This window comes from Erpetoichthys calabaricus, chromosome 10 (genome assembly GCF_900747795.2).
Source record: "Erpetoichthys calabaricus chromosome 10, fErpCal1.3, whole genome shotgun sequence".
In the NCBI taxonomy this organism is placed as follows: domain Eukaryota; kingdom Metazoa; phylum Chordata; class Cladistia; order Polypteriformes; family Polypteridae; genus Erpetoichthys; species Erpetoichthys calabaricus.
The window spans coordinates 90,942,405-90,966,364 of NC_041403.2; the positions used below are offsets into that span (position 1 = coordinate 90,942,405).

The 23,960-nt window shown below is 37.1% G+C and overlaps 1 protein-coding gene across 1 annotated transcript in view; it reads right to left on the minus strand.

Moving 5' to 3' along the window:
* The window catches only part of plagl2 (pleiomorphic adenoma gene-like 2), a 112,408-nt gene extending 89,867 nt beyond the window's left edge, over positions 1-22,541 (minus strand). Inside the window, exon 1 of the mRNA XM_028811579.2 lies at positions 21,745-22,541. The gene's annotated coding sequence lies outside the window, so the exon portion shown is untranslated. The remainder of the gene's footprint in view (positions 1-21,744) is intronic.
* Between the last annotated feature and the right edge of the window lie 1,419 nt (positions 22,542-23,960).

Sequence of the window (23,960 nt, forward strand, 5' to 3'; positions counted from 1 at the left end):
TGACGGGCCAGTGCCATCTCTGGACCTGTTTCCGTCTACACATCATGCATGGTTGAAATCGGATTTTTATTTGATTTTTGTTTCAGAATATGGAATGGAATGTTGTTTTATAGTAACTATCATTTTCCAGGTTTCAGATGCAAATTGTTCATCTCATAATTTGTAGGTATTTCTATAAAATATATCATTAATCAAGACGCAAACTCCGAATCTTCAAATTATACAGACTCGTTCATACTTCGACAAGGGTCAAAGAGGTGTGGGTTAAACTGTTTGAAATCTCCGAAGTAGCCCAATGTGGGTGACTGTAAACACACAGCCTCTGATGGATTGGTGGTCTCTCCAGAACTGATTCCAATTTTGCACTTAATGTTTTTGGAATAGATTCCAGCTCCCTGTGATCCTAAACAAGATTAAGCAGATTCAGAAATGGATCAATGGAAAGTCCATGAGCTTTTCTTTTGAATCCCTTAAGTTTATGAATTTAGGGTGTTTACTGTCCTGACTTCTCTGTAGTGATGCATTGCATCTGTTGAACAGCCTGAATTCACTGTTCAGACTGTTCAGTCGCAATGTTTCCCCTAGGGACTGTTGAATGGTATTAGCCAACAAACATCAACATAAACTCTAAATACAACTAATTATCTGCCTTTATCAGGGTAACAGCCAGAGGCTGGTGGAAAGTCTAAGGGAAACACAGCCCCCCTATCACTTATCACTCCGGAGCTCCAGAGATATACTGCCTTACCTACAGTGGATCATTAACTAGACTGGAGAAGAGGTCACATTCCAGGTTTCCTTTTTATCCCAATCTTTGGGTGGGACAGAGCATAATAGTATCTCCCAGGTGGCACTAACAGCTTTTTCATAAAATACTTACGTATGTAAGAGCATTAAAAACCCCAAACTAAAAGGATCAAAATGTAAGAGGCAAAACAAAAATGACAAGGAGGATGAATTTATTGTTGACTGCAGTCTGCTTAAGCTTTTACACAACCAACGTGGCAAGCAGAAGAAACAAACCTAAGACTAGACACTTGCACATAAGACTGATTAATTCACATGCTGTTTTCAAGTAACTGATTGTGCAAATTAATACTGTAGGAATTAAAAACATCACACATTTGAAAAACATTTGTTATCATATTTCCTTCTTCATATTTAAACACAAAAAGATATAATACTTAAAAAATAATAATTGCCACTAATGAGAAATTAATGAAGATCACATCCCTCTCTGTTTTACATCGTCATACAATGAGGCTGGCTGAAAACTCAGGGCCTCCAAGTCACTAAGTGTTGGGTCACCCAGCTGAGCTAAAGGGGGCTAACCTTGGACGAATGGGCAAACAGGCTTTGAACGTTTAATCAGCTACAATATCAGGTTCTTTCTTCTCTGCTTCGGCCGCCCCAAGCTACAACAATATTCATCCATCCATCCATTTTCTAAACATTTATCAGTTTTAGTGAGTTAATGGCGCTCCAGGTTATCACAGGGCACACTCAGGCATACACCCACATTCACTCATACCAGGACAATTTAGATGTGGCACATCTTTGAGATGTGGGATCAAAATTTGAGTATCAGGAGGCACACGTGGCTATTGATTAACTTTCATAATGGGGTCATGAGGGGTGTGGTATATTGAGACCACATCAGCTAAAGGGGAAACCACCCCTAGATAAGGCGTCAGTCTTTAATAGCACATCTATTTAATTATACTGTGATAAACTAATAAAAACATCCACTTTGTATGAACTGCTCCTCAAAGTACAATTTAAAAAACAACGGCTTAATTAGTATTTAATGTGAAATTCCAACAGTCTATGAAAAGCTCTGAAAACCCCTTGAAATCAATTTCCAAAATAATAATTACAGCATGTTTAATCAGGCTCCTTAGCGGCAATCTGTTATCAGCCACTCACACAGAGTTCACCAGTTTTTTTCTCAAGTAACACTGTATAATTTGTCTCTTCATACGTTTAAAATAAATTCTTCTTTTGTCCCATAAAATATTAATCAAAAAAGAATATTTTCTACTTGTAAAAAGAGAAAAAACAAATAATTTATACTATACTGCCAACATTTTTACAGAGTACATTATCCCTATGATTCTTGCACCACAATGTAATTTCATTTCCTTCCCATAGAGATTTTGTGTGTGCACACTTGGCCAGTGTGGATGAGAATGACTGAAAGGGAAAAGAAGTGCATCAGTGAGTGCATCAGTGTACTGCTCTCTACCGCAACATCTAGTGGAGGGGCACGGAAAAGCAGAGTATCTTCTTACTGGAATGGGTTAGCGTTGAAGCACTTTGTTCACTTCTTCCTGACAGAGACTCATAAACTGAACACACAACAAGGTATAAAACATATAAAGCAGACGGAAAAGACAACACAATGTGTAATGATAAAAGTGGTCTATGCCAAGCATAGGCCTGTGGTCATTGTTCGATTACGACATAATTTCTGTACTACTCTTTCACATAACTATGAATTAAGTTCATTCATTTAGTACATTTAGTGGGAAGCTACAGATCCATTCTTGTGTTGTTTTATTTATTGTTTACAACAGCCCTGAGTCAAAGAGTGGAATATTTATGCATTGGTGAAACCTGAATTTTATTTGATTACTTTCAGAACATACAGCAAATATAGCGGACATACAGTACAAAATGCAGCCGATCCTGAAAGTAATCAAACCCCTTCATGTTCTGCCTACTTTATTATGTTGTAGATTCTCATAATTTTAAATGGATAAATTTGCCATTTTTGCCATCATTGAAAATATGTCTACTCAGAGGTATGCAAATATATTAAAAATCAAAAACAGAAATCTCTCATTCATATCACTATACAGACCTTAAGTTCAGAAGACGCCCTATAGCATCGATAATGGCTTTGAGTCTTCTTGGGTAAGTCTTTACAGCTGCAAACCTGGATTTGGACAGTTTATCCCATTGTTCCCGGCACATCCTCTGAAATTCCATCACACTACATGGAAAGTGTCAGTAAACTTCCATCTTTGGGTCTCTCCACTAATGCCCTATGGGCTTTAAGTATGGACTTTGTCTGGGCCACTCAACGACAGTCACAGACTTCTTCTAAAGCCATTCCAGCATTGTCTTGGTTGTAAGCTTCAGGACATTATTGTGCTAAAAGATGAGCCAGCACCCCAGTAGCTGCCCATTGGACTCTTTAAATGCCATTTGGCAAACTCCATGTGGGCTGTTATATGCCTTTCACTCAAAAACGGCTTCTATCTGGCCACTCTACCACAAACACTTAATTGATAGAGTGTTACTGAGATGGACCTTCAGAAAGGTTCTCCTATTTTACCAGAGGACTTCTGAAACTTTGTTATAGGAACCATTGGGTTCTTGATCACCTCCCTAACCAAGGCCCTTCTTGACCAGTTACTCAGTTTGACCTGAAGGGTCCATCTTCCATTTCACAATTATTGAGGCCATTGGGCTCCTGGGAATAATCAAAGGTCCAGAAATTGTCTTATATCCTTGACTTAATCTATGGAGGTCTATGGAGTGTTTCTTGGATTCATGGTTTGGTTTTTATCCTGACAGGCAGTGTGCAATGTAGGCCCTTAAACACACGGGCATGTGCCTTTCTAAGCTACTACATGTTCTTGTTCTAGACACATCTCGGGAAAAATTACAGCAAACAAGGATACACCTGACCACGATTTGGAGTACCACAGCAAAGGGTCTGAATACTCTTTAAATGAGAGATTTCAGTTTTAAATAAATTTGCAAACCTACCTGAAAACATGTTTTTACTTTGAGATTATGGGTTACTGAGTGTAGACTGATAGGCAAAAACGCCAAAATTATTCAATTAAAATGAAATCTGCAAAGCTATAATGAAGTGTGCAGAAAATGAAGGGATACAAATAATTTCTGAATCCACCATATATGTGGCTTATAAATTATATCCTCAATAATTTTCCAGTTGTCAGATGCAATTTGTTCCTTTCATAATTTGCAGGTTATCACCCTAAATACATCTTTAATCAAAGAAGCAAAATCTGAATCTTCACATAATGCAGACACATACATACTCCCGCGAGGGTCTGGCTTTCATACCTTCTACACCACCTATGCATACAAATCACTTCAAAAAAACTGAAAACCTAACTGTTCCTATAATTTACATGAGGCCAGTAACTTGGACATTGAACTTTTTACTGCCAGATCCGAACTACACACATTAATCAGCAAACCTGAAGGTTTAAAATGACTTTCTCCACTTGTCTTAAATATTCCAGCAGCATATGTAAAATAAAGCATCAGCAACAACTGAATCTGATTGTCCTCTAACTGTAAAGAAATACAGTAGCTGTAACATATCCTGATTGTGTAAAATCACACTGGATAACAGTGTCGGAAAAATATAAAATTATAATAATACTGTGAAATTGCATTTAAAAAAATGCATTTCTTTTTATAAGGTTACAAACATTTATAGCACTCTTTCCCAACATAAATATTTATCACTTGAATAGCACGATCTTCACTCAAATCTAGAAAACTGGTGTTGTTATATGGGGCATCACCAAAGTACAAATGCATGGTGTTTGAACGGAGACCTTACCTTTACTAATAAGAGACACTGTAGGACAGCACTGAGAACTGTCTTCTGTGGCATTTTATTTATACTGTTGTAAGCTAAATCAAATATTTTAAAGGAAATTTACACTAATGATAGTCTTTCTTGTTACATCAGAAAATGTGAACATAACTATTTAAGGAAATGGCAGGATGTAGTAGCAGAGATTTAATTATAAATGATAACTACCATGCCTATCATAAGCTGCTGAAATATACAACGGCATATGCCTGTACCAGAATTTAGCACTTACTATTCATAGCAAACAAAACTGAAAAGATATTTCCTTCCATTTCCATTCTAAAAAAAACAACAAAGTGAGCTATAAAACGAAGCAGTCAATAAAAAGGATAGCTCTTGAGATTCCAGCGTTTCCACAAACATGAACCCAGCACTTTCCGCAGGACTGAGTGGGAAACATAGCTGGAGATATGCCATGATTTTTATTTCTCTCTCCTTCTGACTTCTTTTAATTACATTTTAAATACGCGGTACAGCCTCTGTATTCATGATGGGTGGCAAAGTTTTCAAATTGATAAAAGATGTTCTTTTCAAAAGTCTGTAATGTGGCAAAAGAAAACCTCCACACAGTCCCACCCCTTTGACTGACAGAAGAGGATGAAGAAGATAAACAACATTACAGACACGACACAACATTCTTCAACCCACGTAAGCCATTCCAGTGTCAAAGGGGACCAGGGCCTGTTCTACTAGTACTGATCTGAAGACAGGAATAGACCCCGGAGGCTGATGCCAGTCCAGCTCTGGGCACATTCACACACACCCTTACACAGGGCCCACTTAGGGTCACCAGTGAATCTAACACACCTTCTTGGACACATGTCTTGCGATTTTTGTTCTTTTATTTCTGGTTTCTGTGCTATGTGAGTTGCTTTAGTCCATTTCTGTGGCATTTTTCATAATTTACATCACTAGTACAGTGATGTCACCATGGCACCATCTTCAATGGGCTTCTTCCACGGTCATTGCTATTTTGTGAGGTTTTTGAATGGCCACAGCCATGTTGTTTGTAGCAAATCACATGTTTGGACGTAGTCACGACATTTGATGTCATGGAGGTTTTCCTACTTACAACATTGCAATACACTAATCTGCACATTGGATCACTGACAAAAACTATTTTTTGTTACGAATATGTTTTACATTAGGAGTCAGGGAAAGGATCTTAGACTAGGGACTGTGTATTTTTAACTTTGATTTTCAGATTATATTTGTGGTTTTAGTGCTTGCCCTCTTTTTTGGTATTTGACCCATATCCATTCTTGACTATTGTTCTCTTCTTTTCTTAAAAGTATGTCCATTTCTGTATGTTTCTTTCACACAGCTCACAGCGACCACTGCCCTAATCACAACAATATGGGAGGAAAACCCAGATCCACCAATCCATCTAAATTCTGAACATGCAAGACAGGAACCAAAGAGAGGATGCCTCTCCACTGCATGGCATAATCGTGCTCACCCAAACACTTCTTCTTGGGCATCTTTGTCACTATAGGATGTTGCTCCATCTATCTTCACAACCAGCACTCAAGATTTTCCTTTATTTGACTTGTTTCTTTAAACAGGGAGCTGTGCATGAGTTGCTGGGCATTTTTTTGTTTTTATACCTGTTTACATTTTTTCAATCCATTTACTTCCACTCCAACTCTGTATTTTTTGTCTGTCCAGGCATTCCAGGGTATTACTTTCAAACTGACAAATTAGTAAGCCACTGGGAGGCAATTAAATGCTACAAACAATCTTGGCTTCAGCTCCTGTTCCCGGCAGGGAATTTCATTTTATGCCAAAACACCATAAATTCATATGCCACTTAAAAACACTATGCAGTTCCGCACCACCCCAGTAGATGGGGATGCAGTGTTCCCTACACTGAAATATGCAGTATATGCACTAGTTTTTTATTTTCATGTGAGAGAATGTTGACTGATATTCTGTTTATGTAAATAACAAGTCAAACTTAACAAAAACACTAAACTGCTTTGCATACACGACATGAAGAGAATGAATGGGTGGAGATGTAAGCATGAGGCAGAAACCTCCCAAGAAGAAGGTGGTCACTCCCTGGAGACCACAGCACTCTGCTGCCACTTGTCTGTCTCTCGCTTCAGAAGGAAGATCACATTCAGTTCTGAAAATGGTAGGACTGCCCATTTAAATAGCAAACTAAAGATTCATGCCAGGCAAACTGAATGAAGGTTAGTGGCCATTCCTAACTATTAAAGGAAAGTAGGCAAAAACTTCAAAAAGAGAATGATGGCTGCACAAAAAAACATGAAAAACTAGTACAAAAAACTGGGGCCTCTGCCTGAAAAGCAGATGCTAGTGAATGGTCAGTATAAATGTAAAATAAGCAGTGAAAAACAAAACACTTGTATTCTTAGTTAGAGCCATTGTGCTCCAGTTAAACATCATTTGTGTTTGTTATTAGTCAGCATGGCGTCAGTGTAAAGCCTTATTCCACCAACTGTACTCTACTCATAGCCACCTAATGTTCTAAGACAACACCCTACTTGTATGCCTTTGTCCCTGTTATTCCAAAACTCTGCTGCACAACTCTGGGTGAGTGCTTGTTCAGCTTCGTCATTCCTGTTCTCTAGAACTGTCTTCTTAGGCCTATCGGTGTGACTCAGCTCAGTTTGACATTTGTATCCTACCTTAGGACCCTTGTGTTCTCTCTCAATTTTTTATTACTGTACCTTTATATACATAATTCCACAGTCCCAACTGCTCAACAAGTTTGTATTATCACTATCACCGTGACCCTGTAGTTAGGATATACTGTAGCGGGTTGAACAATGACTGACTGACTATCACTGTGCAAAATATGAGCATAGCCCTGATAGCTCTACCCTGATTTTATCAAGTTACCATCTTCTGTTTGTATTTTTATATTGTAGCTGCCCATTTTGATACTTTCTGTTTAAAATCTGTCAAGTGCACTTTCAGTATCCTTCTGTAATCTGTCCATGCTGCTTCTTGGGATTTGTTGTGGTTTTATATTTTTGTGCTATTCAGGTTTTTCATTTAATTCTGTATTGTAATTTTGCTTGCCCTATACAGCACCTCACAATTCCATCTGCCATTATTGACTCTATAAAAGTCATTAACTGACTGATTGATTGGTTTATATACAATAAACACATGAGACACCGTTTCATTATCATTGTGTATGACTGCAGTGTAAAAAGGAATAAGGGTATCTGCTTTAAAGATTGAATACACCCCAACTGAAAAATTAGTTTCTGAAATCCAGAGGCTGGATCTATTTGTCATGCACAAAACTTAACAGATTACAAATATATTAAAATGGTTTAAAAAGCAATAGTGCGTGCTGTAATAGGGGGTATTTAAACCAGTAGAATATTAGAACATTATAACATTAGAAAAGCTAGATAAGAACAGGCCATTCAGCCCAATAAAGCCTGCTAGTCCTCTCCACTTAATTCTACTGAAATACAGGCAACATCATCTAGTTTTGAAAGTCCCTAAAGTTCTACTGTCTACCACACTACATGGTAGCTTATTCCAAGTGTCTATGGTTCTCTGTGTGAAAAAAAAACAACTTCTTCATGTTTGTGCAAAATTTCCACTTAACAAGTTTCTAACTGTGTCCCCGTGTTTTTGATGAGCTCGTTTTAAAACAACTGCCTCAATCCACTGTACTACTTCCCTTCATAACTTTAAACACTTCAATCATGTTAATCTTCTTTTAGGCCCAGCTTTTATAATCTTTCCTCATAACTCATCCCATTCATAATTTAACCCTGAAATCAGCCTAGTCACTCTTCTTTGGACTTTTTCTAGCACTGCTATGTCCTTTCTGTAGCCTGGAGACCAAAACTGCACACAGTACTCTAGATGAGGCCTCACCAGTCCATTATAAAGCTTGTGCATAACCTCCTTGGCCTTGTACTCCACACATCAGGGCACTATATAACCTAACATTCTGTTATCCTTCTTAATTTCTTCTCAACACTGTCTGGCAGTTGATAGTGTCGAGTCCACTATGACTTCTAAATCCTTCTCATAAGGTGTACTATTAAATTTTCAGACCTCCCATTGTGTATTCAAACCTAACATTTTTACTTCCTACATGTACCATGTTACATTTAATAACATTAAATTTCATCTGTCACAAATTTGCCCAAGCTTGTATGCTGCCCATGATTCAAAGTAGTAGCAGTTAGTACTGTCGTGAATACTGAGCGCAGTAAACTTATTACTTACACATCTGACAAACATGTTCCCACTCACCAGCACCATGATAGACAAGAATATAAATACACAATTTCATGTTTTTATAGAAAACATATTATAAGAAGACACAGTTAAGTAACACAAATTTAATGAATCAGTCATGTCAGTTGGGCAACTGCATTTACAGCTAAACTAGTCTACACGTCATTTCTACTTGTTTTTACCGGTCACTAATTATTTGTCTGTATTCTGTTCAGAAGGCTTAAACCTTATTAAAAGAAACATAATTGCCTGTTACTATATTGTATCTGTTAAATATTTTTTCCATTTCTCAGCCCCCTTTACAGGTTTATCTGTTTAGAGTTTTGGAGATAAAGACTTTAAAGTTTTAATTAAATCAATCAAAACTTAATCTCCAGAAGAACAAGGAAAATAGACTGTCCATTCATTCATCCTCCCATTTTCTGACCGTGCTTCTTCCAGTATAGGGTTGTGGTGGCGGGGCCCTACCATTGCATCATCATCATCATTATCACAATCGGGAGGACTGAACCGTGTTAAAGTCATCAGCCATTCAACCTGCACTTCTTTGGGATGTGGGAGAAAACTGGAACACCTAAAGAAAATCCACTCAGGTATGGTGTGTACATAGATACTACTCGGATGAAACATATTGCTCATAAGTTGTAATTGGAGCAATGGAAATGAAACAATTTCCAGCTTACCACATTCAGTCTTATATATATGTGTGTGTGTGTTAAATATTAAAAATCAAATGTGCAACTTCTTGTAAATATTGCTTTCAACTTAAGAAACAAAAATTCTTTTAGCATCTTTCATTACTCTGACTGGGATTATTCAAATCTCTCTGAAACATTTTATTTATACTATATTTGTCTGTAGTGTTCTATTTTAAATAATAATTACAATTAAATGTAATACGTTGAGTCATTTTCTTGTTAAGAGAACAAGGTCAGAAACACATCTGAAGATGACCAGTTTTGTTTCTAAATAACGTTTTGACTTATTCACACTGATTGATAATCCCCACTACTCAGGCTGATTAGTGCAGGCTACCGTCAGAATCCATAGTTTCTCAATTGCTTATTCCAACTTTGCTGTAATTTTGGGATGTACCTCTTGCAATTTTGAGCGTGTATCATTCTTAAATTGTGGAAGTTAAGCATAATGCAGAAATAATGTGTTTTTTTTGCAAAGTACTTTAAGGAGAAGGGCCGGAGAAACAATCCATTATTGACTTCCATAACAATTTTGTTTTATTATCTATAGCTCCATTCCTATGAACAAAGCACTAGAAAGTTTAATTAAAATCAAAGAGAGCCTCACCTGGAATGGGAATACTGGAGTTGATTCCTGCTGCCAGATGAGCGCCTGGAGGTTGTGTGACTTACGTATCCAGGTTGAATCATCATGTGGGCTCACCACCAATAAAGTGAAAGATTACAGTCAGGTGCAATGGCAGCCAGGGAACAGTCCAGAAAGGTTCAGGGTGTACTAGAGCATAGCAATGGAAGCTCCCTCTTGGGTCATGGACTGAATCTTCTCTCATGGGAAGGAGATAGTGCTTGTGCAGTAGATTTTAACATACCAACAAGATATACTTAGACTCATTTCTTCATTAAGCAGTGTCTCTGGAGATTTCTCCAGTGGACAAAAGGCTCCCCTCAAAGGACTTTTTAAAGAGACTGTATTTGTCACTGGAAAGAGTACCACCTATTACCTCTCTATGCCTACTGGAAGACTTCATTCCTCAAATGGGAGATGATGGAGATAACTGGAGAGACACGACTGGAAGGAGTGGCTTGTCTAATCTGACATCCAATGGTGAATTGTTATTGAAACTCTGCTGGTCATGGAGTGTCAATAATGAACACCACTGCACAAACACAAAGATGCTCAGAAATGTACCTGCTACCAGTAGGTCAATGTTCGATTTGTAGTTGTGTCATCTAATCTGAGACTATTTGTTCTGGTGCTAAGTTGTCAAATGATCAATACTTGGCAGTAAGCTAGCTAGGGTGAACAGAGCACCTGGTGGACTGATATAGAAAACACTAACAGTTAGTGAGGGAGTAGAAGGAATGAAAAGTGGGTGCCTTTGTCTGGGATGAGTTCAACTCTATCTCTGAAAGAGCTTCTCCTGTAACTCGGGTGGTTAACAACATAAACTCTAAATGGACCGTGTTAATGCCTTCACTAGTGGAAGCAGCTATACGGTGCTGTGGCCAGAGGGTTGCTGGTTTCTGTCGTGGTGACATCCTTAGAATTCTTTGCTAGAGGTCAGTAGTAAAATAGCTGTCTAGAAAACAGGCCATCCATGCAGTGTTAGGAGATGAGTCTAGAGGGTTGACTGAGTGGTACCAGCACTCCAAAAACGTAAAGGGATTGTTTGTAATAGAAATTTAGTGAAACCATTGAGAACGACTTATATACGGCCTCAAGGATTCTCTTGAAAACTCCTCAATTACTTAGGACATCCGCCAAGCTATTTTCAGCAAGAATGAGGAAATGTTGAGTGCAGTTGGACATACTGCTGAAAGGAAAGGTTGAAGGAACAATTAAAGAAATTCCTAAACCTTATGAATACGCCCTGCTTGAAGGAGGCAGGCAAAGGTTACTGCAATGGATAAAAAGCAAGGCTTCAGGGTAGATAAGATCCATCCAGAAATGGTAGAAGTGCTATAGGTTATGGGGGTGCTTTATTGAATACGCCTCTTCAATGTTGCGTGGAAGGCAGAAACAGTGCCTCAGGACTGACAACTTGGAGGGGTGGCAGTTAAACAGCAAGCCCATCGTTAATGTAATTTACCAGTGCTACGTACATTAGCTTTGTGGCTTTGGAAAAAGCTCACGACTGTGTATCAACTGTTCCTCAAAGGCATTCTGTGACCTCTGGTGCGTAACAGTAGGTCCTTGTGTTTATGAAGCAAGCTGTGTTTGAACACTTGACATTAAGCAAAGTCTGTTCAACATGGCTGTTGGATTCCAGCAGAGGTACAACTTTTTTTGCCTTTTTCCTCTTATGGACAGGATGTCAAGGAATAGTGAAGGATTGGAGAGTATCCAGTTTGGGAACCTAAGGACTGCAACTCTGCTGTTTGCAGGTGATGTTGTGCTCTTGGTATCAAACTGTGATCTCTGATGTGTGATGCAGTTTTGATGGGAATCAATATCTCTAAATCTAAGTTCATGGTCTTCTTCCCGAGAACAGTGCATTGTTCTCTTCAGGTAGAGAATTTGCAACAGCCTAAGAGTCAGGGAAGAGGGGATTATGAAATTGAAAAACGGATTAAAGTAGCAGCAGCAGTTCTATGGATATTGTGCCAGACCATGTAGGAGAAACTGGAGCTGAGTCCTCTGTTCTAATATTTTAAACATTTTTTTTACATATCTTATTGCATAATTTTGTTCTGAAATGGTTCACAATTAAACTTGTAAGCGTGTAGCTGCTCCAGTTCTATTGAGATAAAGCTGTACTAAAGGGTGTACTTAACTTTTGGAAGAAACTTTTTAAAGATGTGTATTGTTACTACTGTTTTAAGTTTATATTAGTCCAAACATGCTGGCCATTTTATTGATTCCTTTACTCATTATAGGTTTGGTTCCAAACTGTTTACTGTTTCTATATATTTTTCTTAAATGTCACAATTAGCAAAGAGCAGACAGTGAAGAAAATGCCAACGCTTTCTCGAGAGTGGAGATAATTCGCTATCATTTACATATGGTTTTCCTCATTGAGCTGCTGTACAGTGAGAGAAAAAACATCAAATATAAAGATAAAATATGTTTTTACACGGACTGGTGACTCCAGATTGAAACAATTTGAACAAATGTCGATATCCTTGTGGGATTTGCTTATAATGGATTGATGTTTAATTCAGTGTTGTTTCCATTCATAGGCAAAGGCTACGACTGTAACAAATATGTTTGTGATAGATAGCTAGATCAATAGATAGACAAGAAGGCAATATACAAATCTTTCAAAAGTAAACTTAGAAAAAGTATTCTCTTACGTTTAGTAAAAAAGACTAGAAAACTACAACAGGCATTTAGAATGAAAGGTACAATAGATGCTGAAACTGAAATAACGAGGTGCTAAATCAAACTGGTTAAAAGATGGCCTTTGGTGATGTCACTAGCTGGAACAAAAAAAAAATCCAGGTCTCTCAAACCTGGCTGATGTCATTTTCAATGTCAAAGCTGGGTGAAGATCTCATGGTAAACTTTTGACACATACCATATGTCAAATAAAGCACAATCACATATCAAGTTGCATGTTTTAATGGTAGCCCCACGCCCGATTAGATAGATTTCACCTACTGCAGCCAAGTAATTCAATAATGCTGTGATTAATGATAGCCTCAGGATGTCATCGATAAAATTCTTTCAGAAGCGCTACTATTATGTGAGCCTTTCAAATTCAGAATTCTATTTTATTTTCCAAGAATACAGGGAAGACGCCCCATTCGAAATTACTTTTTTAGAAAAGCCTTAGAAGTACAAACTCTGCTCAATCCACTCAGCTTCATACGTCAATATGTTTTCTACTGCTATGTGCAATTTTAAAGTCATTTACAGGACAGGACCAGTTCTTTTCAGAACAAACTGCTTAGATTGCAGTGTGTGGCACTCCATCTTCAACTTTAATTAAAAATGTTAAAGTACTTCTGTAAAGGTGGAGGTTTGTGTGCAGGCATCAGGGTGTGCAAAAATCAAACAGACAAAACAAAGATGCCAAATGTCTTTGTCTTTATGCCAACACTCCTTTAGGCATGTGAAACCTAAGAAGTAATCATTTATTAATTTCACTTTACATAATATTAGCAAAAAAAACTCAAAGCAGAATTCTGAATAAGATAGAAAGTAAAAATTACAGTAATATGAAAAGAGAAGTGACTGACATGACTGAAGATTCCATCTGAGCAACACTGCACTACTGTAATTTGCTGCTTAAGATTTTCTGATGATAAAGTGAAAGGTGCCTTAAGACAAAACTATAGCTTAGTTGCTTGTATACTCCAAAGTTTAGATATTTTGAGAGACACCTTAACATAATGTGCATGTCTGAAGACATATTTAAGAACATAAAACAAATGTTCTGTTAATGAACAGTTGTTTGATATCCACTGGAGTTCTCAAGCTCCACAATGAATAAACCTCTGTTAAAAAGGTATGTATGTCCATATTGAAAAATAAAAAAGACACTGCAAGACACCAGAGACAAATGCATATCCACGTCTTCCACAATTCTCTCTCCCTTTTTTCTTTGCATTTACTCATTGTATTTTCTCCCTTCATGAAAAACCACACAAGAAATATGAAAAGTTAACACAAAAATGTGCTGAGGTTAAAACATATACAAGAATTTTTCACAACTTCCACCATTTCCTACACTTAAATTTCTTCCTTACAAAAGTATTGAGAGGCATAGCCTGTCCCAGCACCATTGAGTGCAAATCAGGAATCAACCTGCAACTCAGTAACAAACTTACAGTCCTGTAGACAATGCAAAATACCGCTACCAATTGAGCAACACTGCACATTGTTTGGATGTGGGAGGAGAACAGCCATGAAGACATGGAAAATGTGAAAACTGCACAGCAACAGCAATCAAGCAAGGAATGCCATTTAAAAGGAACTTAAATCTGCATGGCAGTATGTCTACAGTAAGTGGGAGCTGATAAAGTCATAAGGTAGGTTCTTTGGTAGGAAGTGTCAAATGGTGATGTGCCACATGAAACCCACAATCTATTTATTAAAATGTTTCAAATATGTTTCAGAATCGTTTCTACTATTTCAGGCACTAAGCAGACAGCACCTAAGATACACATGTGCATTCTTAGACTCATCAACATATCATCCTCCATACTACCAAAAAGATGAAACATATATTCAGTACAGTATTAGAAAAAGCATGAAAGATCAAGAAGGATTCAGTTCCTTTAGTAATGTTTATCTATGATTAACTCCTCTAGCAGAATGTACTCCTCTCCTTGACAGCTTTATCAAAATTATACAGAGGTTGTGAGAATACTATAAACAGTATTCGATAGATAGATAGATAGATAGATAGATAGATAGATAGATAAACCATAGGTATAAAAGCCACTTTAATGGGGGGCTTTTACACAGATGCAATATCCAAAAGTCATAGACAAATATTAAGGGGGAACAGCTATAACAGGATCAGCCTTCCATAATCAAACTTGAACTGTAATGTTTAAGGTTTGTTTGTCCTGCTTACTCACAAAACAAAGAAGTTTATATTCTCTTTTGCATCCACAAAGATTAAATCAAAAAGCACATGTTCACAACAGAATAAAATGTAATCAAACTCAGAGAAATGTACATCTTTATAAACCCCTCCTGTGATAACTACTTCTAACAAGTGATAAAGGTTTTCACCTAAGTGGTACTGTAATTCCTGATACAGATTCACAATCCATGAGCATTACAGTAATATGTATGCTGCCACCAGACAGACAATACCGTGGAGCACCTCATTTAATACGTTGCTGCTTTAGCATTTTGTAAGCTTACTGATTCACAATTGTTATGTTTCTGATATTTGTTATGCTCTACAGTTCTACATTCACCTATTATTGAATCTAAAGGAGTTTGCTTGAGTTTTTAGAATTCCAAAGGCAAGTAAGGATGTCACAGTTGGATAAAAATATATTGACAAAGCAGCCAAAATGATGGTATTATTTGATTTATTTAAATTTAAATTGTGTATTTTTAATGAAGCAATTTAGCTGCCCCAGATCCTCTACTTAGATGAGTCCATGTATGTGATAGCTAATATGCAACATGTACTTTCTTAATAAACACATACAAGATGTATAATTCCAGATTGCACAATTAATAAAATTTTGTTTATAGTTTATTCATATTAGCATGTATTATTTAAAAAATCTGAATCATGTAAAACCAGGACAGCAAAAACTAACTCTTTTAAGAGTTTCATTTTTTAACTCGATTTTTAAAATTCATAAAATTTTACCAAAGCAGTAAGAAATATTGTATCTATTTAATATAATATATTATTGTTCCTATAGTGTGAGGTGAGCAGGCAAGCTTAGAATTCATGCAAATTCACACAAAAATGTTACAAATGAAGTTCAAATTTATGGTGGTGTGTCCACAGTACAATTCAATTCTTACTTGCATGTCTCCTTCAGACAAGTGACAGTTGTACAAACCCAACAACTGACAAAAAAGACAAAGAATACAACATCATACAGTGAATGCAACAACACATGCGCAGAGTAACTGACATCTTTTTTAAAAAAGGTTTAATAGTTTATCGACTCTCTGGTTGGCATATGACGCTAACCCTTCCTGAAATGCTGCTCAGTGAGAGCCAAAAAGAAGCTGCATCAACCCTGATTATGGTTTGAAATTAAATTCTTAAATTCTGTAAACAATATTTAATAATGTGCAAATACAAAAGGACCATCAAAAAAGATGTCCAACATTTCAAAACTGAGTTTATCTTCAAACAAATGAAAACTAAGTGGTCTTTTTTTCAAACAATGTGTCAGTTTGTAAATTTAAAAGAAACTGAATGAATTGCTTTAGTAGTAAACATTACTCATTTTTATAAGATGTAATACATCAAAACTGAAAATAAATTGAAGCAAATAAGTAACATTTAGAATAGAAAATAAGCAACTTGAGAGAGTTCCACAAGTGAATCTGTTGCTGTATGTGTCTAAAGTGTTACACTTGCACTATTGTACAACTGAGTGAATCAGCAGCAGCTCCATGAAGGGGCTTCGCTGTGTTCTGTGTCAGTAAAGCTGAGATGATAAAAACACAAGGAGCATGTCCTTGGGAGAACTGAACTTATTAAAACTGTCAAGTAAAAGAGTAACATTTTTAAAACCTAAAAATGACAAGTTCATTTTTAACAAAGAACATTGGTATGAGTTGCTTCACAAAATAGTTACCATGTTGCTTTTTCTGAAATATGTGTTATTCTTATAAAGAAAGCACTCCTCCACCGAAAAGCCCAGTGTGCTTAACACTAATTATGAATGCAACATGCTTAGGAGGCAATTCAAAAGAACAAAATCACAATAAAGATAATCACAGTACTGGATATTATTTGCTGAAATGATCAAAAAAGAGTTACATATTGACAAAAAACCACAAAAAAAGGTAGAAAATGTTGGAATTATGAAAAAATAACACAAAAACATCCAACTCTGAAACAAAAGCTGACGATTCTGGTTATCAATCTGTGCTCTACACTAGCAGTTACATATTCTGTCCTTCATCTAAAATATGTTACTCAATTGACAAATAAACAATGCATGTTATATTTCTGGTCAGAAAGTTAAGAATGGCAAGAAACATTTCATATTATGTTACACGAATAACTGGCATTACAGAAGGCTCTCGGATAAATTACTATTGCCTTAACATTTTAAGCTATTGTTTTTTTTGCTGTTATTGTTCTCTCCTTCACTGCTCTGCAGTTTAAACGGGGTATTTTATGTAAGATGAAAGCTTACTAAAGAGATATTGGGTCCATATATTTAAATAGGCAGCTAGACCTTCCATTTCCTAGTAAAAGAATGATCTCTTACAAAACAAATACAGACACTGCTGCTTAGATCAGGGCTCACTGCTGTGCTTGTGATTCAGCTCTGAAACCGAATCAACGAAAAAATCATTCTTAGTTAATGCTGCGATTCATCACAACGCTGAGAACTCACTGAACACTTTGCACAACAGCTCTCCACACTGCTGCATGGCCATACCAAGTCTGACAAGATAAAGTATTCTCAACAATTCATTATTTTTCATTTCATTTGTGAAACTTATAGGAAATTTCTAAAAAAAAATGTAAAGACGGTCGGGCTGATACATATAATGCAGGGTATCAACTTCAGAAATCAGCTATGTACACTTAAAAAAATTGGGGATTTTTTGCATTTGAAACAAGCCAAATAAATGCAATATTACTTGAAGCTCTCAAAATGACCAACAATATACAACTGCATACGACACACCTAGCTGCAAATCAACAATCACTTGCAATTAAACCCAAAGTCTCTGAGCAAAAAGGGAAAGATAACTAATTAGAAAATGGCCTCAATAAGTCAATTGCAATTGACTCATTCTCTTGAACAGTCTCTGCCTAGTGGGGTAAAAAAACAATCGGTCCGTTATTGTGCTTTAGTGAGAGTATGAGATTTCATTTACGTTTAACAAGCTGAGCGAAATTCCCTTGAATTAACGAACCTAGAGAACCTTGCTGAACTCTCCAATTAATTCACTTAAATTACTACATTAAGAATGCTAACCAGCCTACTGTGCAAACAGCTTTGTGCTGCTCCCTGTGCGAATGGGGTTTTATCAACCAAGCCCCTGTTCCAGCTGAAGTGGTATGCACTTCAAACATTTAACATATTCATCCGATGTCACATGCTCAATATGGCAAGCGCAGCCCACCCAATGACAGCAGCTTTCAATGGCCTAAACATGAAAATTGTGTAACCTACTTATGAATTGTTACACTTCAGAATGATTTTAGGATCAAGGGCCACGTTTGCAACTGCTCTGCATCTGCTTCAACTCCTCCGAATCTGCCTTGTTTGGGCTCTTTTTTGGGACATCTACCAATCTGAGAGAGTTCAGTCGGTGTGCTTTCTGCGTTAAATTAATGGTAAGGCAGGCCGACCTGACTTCTTTAGGGTGGAAGATATCTTTTAGACATTCCACAAACAGACCAATTTTGCTACACCAACTTGTTGTTCTCATCTGAAGCCTTTACTTTTGAGGAGGCTCAAAATGCAGGCATTTTCAGCAGATTACCACAATAAGCTGAACAAACAAACTGACAATGAAACACATTTTTTTAAAAGGTAAAAGGAACAGACACCAGAAAAGCAAGTGTCACTTGGTTATTCTGGCAATTTACCTCCAGAGCACACAACCCTTTGTGGTATCAGTTGAAAAAATCTAAAAAAAACAAAAGATCAGAACCAACACAGCAACGGATTCTTATTGAAGCAGATTTGCCCGAAGAGAAAAAAAAAAGTTACACAATGCAAACTTGCTACTTTCTTCTGAATTGTATTTTTTTTCCCTGAAAGAAGCTTTACCTAGACCATATGCAAGATTACATTTTTCAAAGCATTTAGCAAATATGCTTAAATAAATGTATATATATATATATATATATATGTAAAAAAGAGTCGCTTTCTCAGAAATGAAAGGTGCAAACACATGGAAAACAGAAAACACACCAAACGCAATTTCACAAGCGTGCAACTATGCACATTTAAACATTTGAATGAATGTATTTTAAATTTATTGCTTAAAAAAAAGTTTCTCATATGAAAAGAACAAAACACAACTGTTATTTCCTAGCTACAAACCAAACTGTATTAAATACATGTTAATGTGTAATCGGCCATGTCAAATCAAATAAAGCATTTACCTTACAGGGTGCTAAAATTTTACTCCTTTTTTCCATTTAACAAGTATAACATTTGCTACATTAATGGGGATTTTAAAATACCATTTTATATCCATTGTATAAAGAACCTTCTAAGTAAAAAGTTAATAAAAGTCAACAAGCAATCAAGCACCATTGTGTAAAACACATTTTAACTCTGTTTCCACCAACACTCTTGGAGTTGCTGTACAGCACCTTCAACTGCATGGTCTCAAGTCTTCATTTTTTATTACACAAAACTAAGAAACAGGAACAAATGTTTGTAATAATTTATCGCCTACCTAGGAAACGAGATCAATTAAAGGGAAAAGAAGTCATAAAAACGAGCAACACTCCAACACACACACAAAACAGAAAAAAATGTACAGTACTATCTTTTATCAGCTAGAATGCTGTGTCAACAAGAGGGACATTGTCTCTTGACAATCCAATTTCCATTTCCTTATTGTGTGTCCCGGGGGCAGTGGAAATGGGTTTGTTTGGCTTACTTCTACCACCATTTAGCATATCTAAATGACACTATTTAACTGGCTTTAGTTACACTGATACTTTTTAAACTCAGGGCTCTTCCTTTACTATCTGCACTTTTCTACTTGTTTTTTTTTTTCCTAAAGGTCTGCACAGATAAAATGATCACAGGACAGAACTTTTTCAAACCTACTTAATCCCATTTTGTTTTGTTATTTTTAAAACAGAAAAGTGCAGATGGCATGTACTGTGTAAACCCCAACAGTGTGGCAATATAAGCAATCAGTTTGGTACTCTACTGTTGTCATTCACTTTTAAACAGTTTGAATACCTCTAAACCACCAAACTGAACAGGACCATTTTACTGTGGCATTCAAACAAGATGATTTTACTTAATAATAATAACACACGCAAAAGAATAACAAAACGAGCAATGCTTTCCTCAAAGAAAACACAACCCTAGCCCACGGAGATCAGTGCAAGTATGAAAACAGGCGAGGCGATACTCCATTAAAATCCGACAAGCAATTAAACAGCAGTAACTATAAAGAGATGGTGGAGTCTGTGCGGCAACGTTTGTCTTCTTGTTCCATCTAGAATTCGTCAGCCTCAAGAACAGATCGCCTTCTAGAATTCAAATCATTTTAGCACAGACTGCAAATAAATCGTTTAACATTTTAAAGCATTTTCAGCAGGGGACTATACGAAAGAATGACTCCCCCACCGGCACCATCTCCCTTCGGAATAATGTCACTTTATTTTCCCCCCCGAGGGAATACAATCTTTTCTTTTCCTATGTGAAAAGAGAAACTGCTGACGAGCCCTCCCATGAAAGACAGGGCTAAGTTACATTAAAGACGCAAATGTATTGTTTTTAGATGCCTTTATTTCTGGAGAGGGGGGATGCAATTGTTTGCCGTTCAATCACCTGCTTACCTCTGCAGGAACAAACTCACACATGCGTGATGTGAAACAAAAAAAGCTGCTCTAGTGGTACGAAAAGCAAGTGACAGTACGGACCAGAAGTACTTTAGTTGTGATATTTTCTTTTCCGTTTGAAAAATCGATTGCCTCAAATCATCAGGTTCGTTTTCCCCGCACTGCTCCAGACGATTACAAGAAACAGAAAACAATAACGAAACCGTGTAACCCCGCTCACATTACAATTACTTTAAAAACGAGACAAATGCCACAAAAAAATAGCGCACATTCACTACAAAATCGCAACTCCCGTTCGGGGCCATGAAAAGATGTACTTTTTAGACATTTTACATGCAAACTGAAAGTAAAGAAGTTGGCGATTCGCAGGATCAATTCCATTCTACATTTCTGCAAGAGCATAACCGTTTTTCGTCTTTTAAACATCTCTGGATGAATCCAAGTGCAGCCGGCCTGAAAGCATCAGAAGCATGGTCCGAAGAGACAGGACTACAGTACTACACAATGCACGCGAAGAAGGAGCGATGATTTGTGAGCAAGAAAGGCGCAGCCAAGTACAACACACAAACGAACACAATCAAATCGATGTTTGTCTTTAGATCGCAAATGTGCTAACTTTAATGCCACCCTCTCCCGATAACGAACGGATGCGTTATAACTACGTTAGAGAGACCTGAAGGCTCGTTCTTCGCAGCGACTTCGTTCCATAAGAGAGACACAACCAAGTTACAAATGTAGATCGCCATGAATCCCTTGCAAAAACACACTTGCAAAAAAGTCCTCATAAAAACACCTTCCTAACAGACAACTGCAGCTACATTAGAAGCTACATGGAGAGAGAGAGAGTGAGTGAGTGAGTGTGTGTGTGCGTGTGTGTGTGTGTGTGTGTGAGTGAGAGAGAGAGAGAGAGCACAGTTACCCACCAAAAAGTTTCCAGCACTTCACAGGTCAATTTCATAGGTAAGCCCCGCGCCATTTCATCCCAGACAGGACGCAAACCTACCGTGGGGTCTCCCACATCACCTTCCCGGGCCGTTATCTCCTCGATCTGTGATTTTATTATTTTTTCCAAATTTTTTTCGGTAATTTTTCTTTTATCGGGGCCTGAAAGTCTCTTCTCCCCAAGCTGCTTCACTAGAGTTATGGAGCGGGAGCATTGTGGGAGTGACGTCAGGCACTTTCACACAAACTTTTTTACGAGGCTGCTAAACTTTTTTTTCACAGTGAATCTGCTCTTATCTCTCAATAATCGCAACTTTGTCAAAATTATTCAACTAACTCTGCAACGCGAGGGCGGCTCCAAACAAGAATAGCGGGCAACGAATTGCCGTTACCTGTTTTCAAGAAAGAAAAAAAAACAATTTAGATAAAACAATGCGAGCACGTTGTGCTGGCTTGATGCTTTTAGTCGGAAACACAGCCCGCATTTGTGTTTACATTTGTCGAACGTGAGCAGAGATCAACCGGACAGGGAACTGTGAAGCATCTTTACTCCGGTTAGGCATTTTTTTCAAGAGTGGAAGATAGCCGTATGCATTTTACATACAGATGTGAACTGAAGTGAAGCATTTAATAGCAAGTCTATTTTGGTGCGCGAGCTTTTTTTTTTTTTGCACGATCATTGGGCATTTGCTTTGTCCGCTTTATTTCTGTTATCTACCGCGCTATGACAGTGATCAGCATTTGCACCGGCATTCAACCTTCCCCTAAATCTGCAGTAAAAAAAAACAACAGCGTACACTTGTAAAACAAAACGAAGATTATTTCTTCTTTTTTTATTTATACATCGCTATTTCCGTGGTTCCGCAATAAATCATCTTCAAATTGTTTGTTGGTTCGCGTGCACGTGCCTTTTGCTGTGAAGTATTGTTTTGTGAAAAAGTAAAGAGGCGTTTATAAATTCGTGTTGTTGTTTTTACATGTGTATTTTTTTTTAATTTTTAAAATTCTGTATTGGTCTGCAGAAGCCTGTGTTGCCCGTTTGTAATGAGACTGGGGGGTAGGGGCGTGCAAGCTTGCATTTTGATTCGCTTTGTTACAGGTTAGCTGGGTCGTTTTCATGCATTTTCCCAAATGTAACAAAAAAGAAGTGTATTTGTGCTTTGAACCCCGATCCGATTAAATCAACCGCGATTCCAGATTCCATTTAAGCCCAAGCTTTAATATAATACGAATGTATTTTCCTCTTTACATGCACTGAGGTAAGTTTTCTTTAGTGTGTGTGTGCATAAAATTGCAAAGCGTCAATCAAATCTGTGCCATTTTGTAGTTGTAAGAAACAAAAAGCGATGGGAGAACAAATTCAACCGGTCGCCCCTGTATTGTTGGCTTAAGCTGTTTATTTCGTGTTTAGCTCACGTCGGGAATCGCAGACCCCTTCGTTTACACCTCGCTTACGGCTAGCAGCAAACCGGCGAAAATGTCCTTCAGATTCGTTAACTTTTTAATTTAATTCGTTTTTTAAAGATTATGATACGATAAGATTAGGGGTTAGGTCGTGTTTTATCAGTTAAACTATAATTCGTTTTCACCACGCTCACATTTTGTAACTCCTCCTAACTTTATAGTTTCTTATTTTATTGTTTATGGTAACCAAAATTAATTTTTTAATCTTTTTTTTTTTATCACACCGAAACACAATCGCCACAGTTTTGGTAATTTTTCAATATGGACCGCGTTGAAATGTTCGTTTTCTCAAACGTGCATAATGAATAAAACTGTTTTTAATTTCTTACTAAACTGAACACATCCAATTTTTTTTTTTTAATTTTAGTTAGCGGCTCATCTCTGGAACTAGAGTTTCAGGTCTCTTCCATTGCCTCTTGTTTCGTTTTGATTTTTTGTGGTCTCGGTGCAGAGGTGGAGAATACACTGGAATATCCGAGGAGGAATTTGTCATCATTTTAAAAAAAATACCTCAGTATCATCAAAGAAGTCATTTCATAGTCTGCAAAACTCTGATTTTGTGTGTGTGTGTGCGAGGGCAAAACTTGAATTGATAAGCTGTTTCCGTGCAGTGCTGTATTTTTCCTGGAAATATTTATATTATTGTTTTTTGTGGATTGTAAAATTTAGGGATAAATTGTATACCTTTGATAATCAGCTGTTAGAATTCTTTAATACATTTGCTCCCACTATAGCTCAAAATATTTATAGTATAGTTACAATGTTGAAAGTAAAAAAAAAAAAAAAAACGGGAAATATAAAAGTAAGAAATGG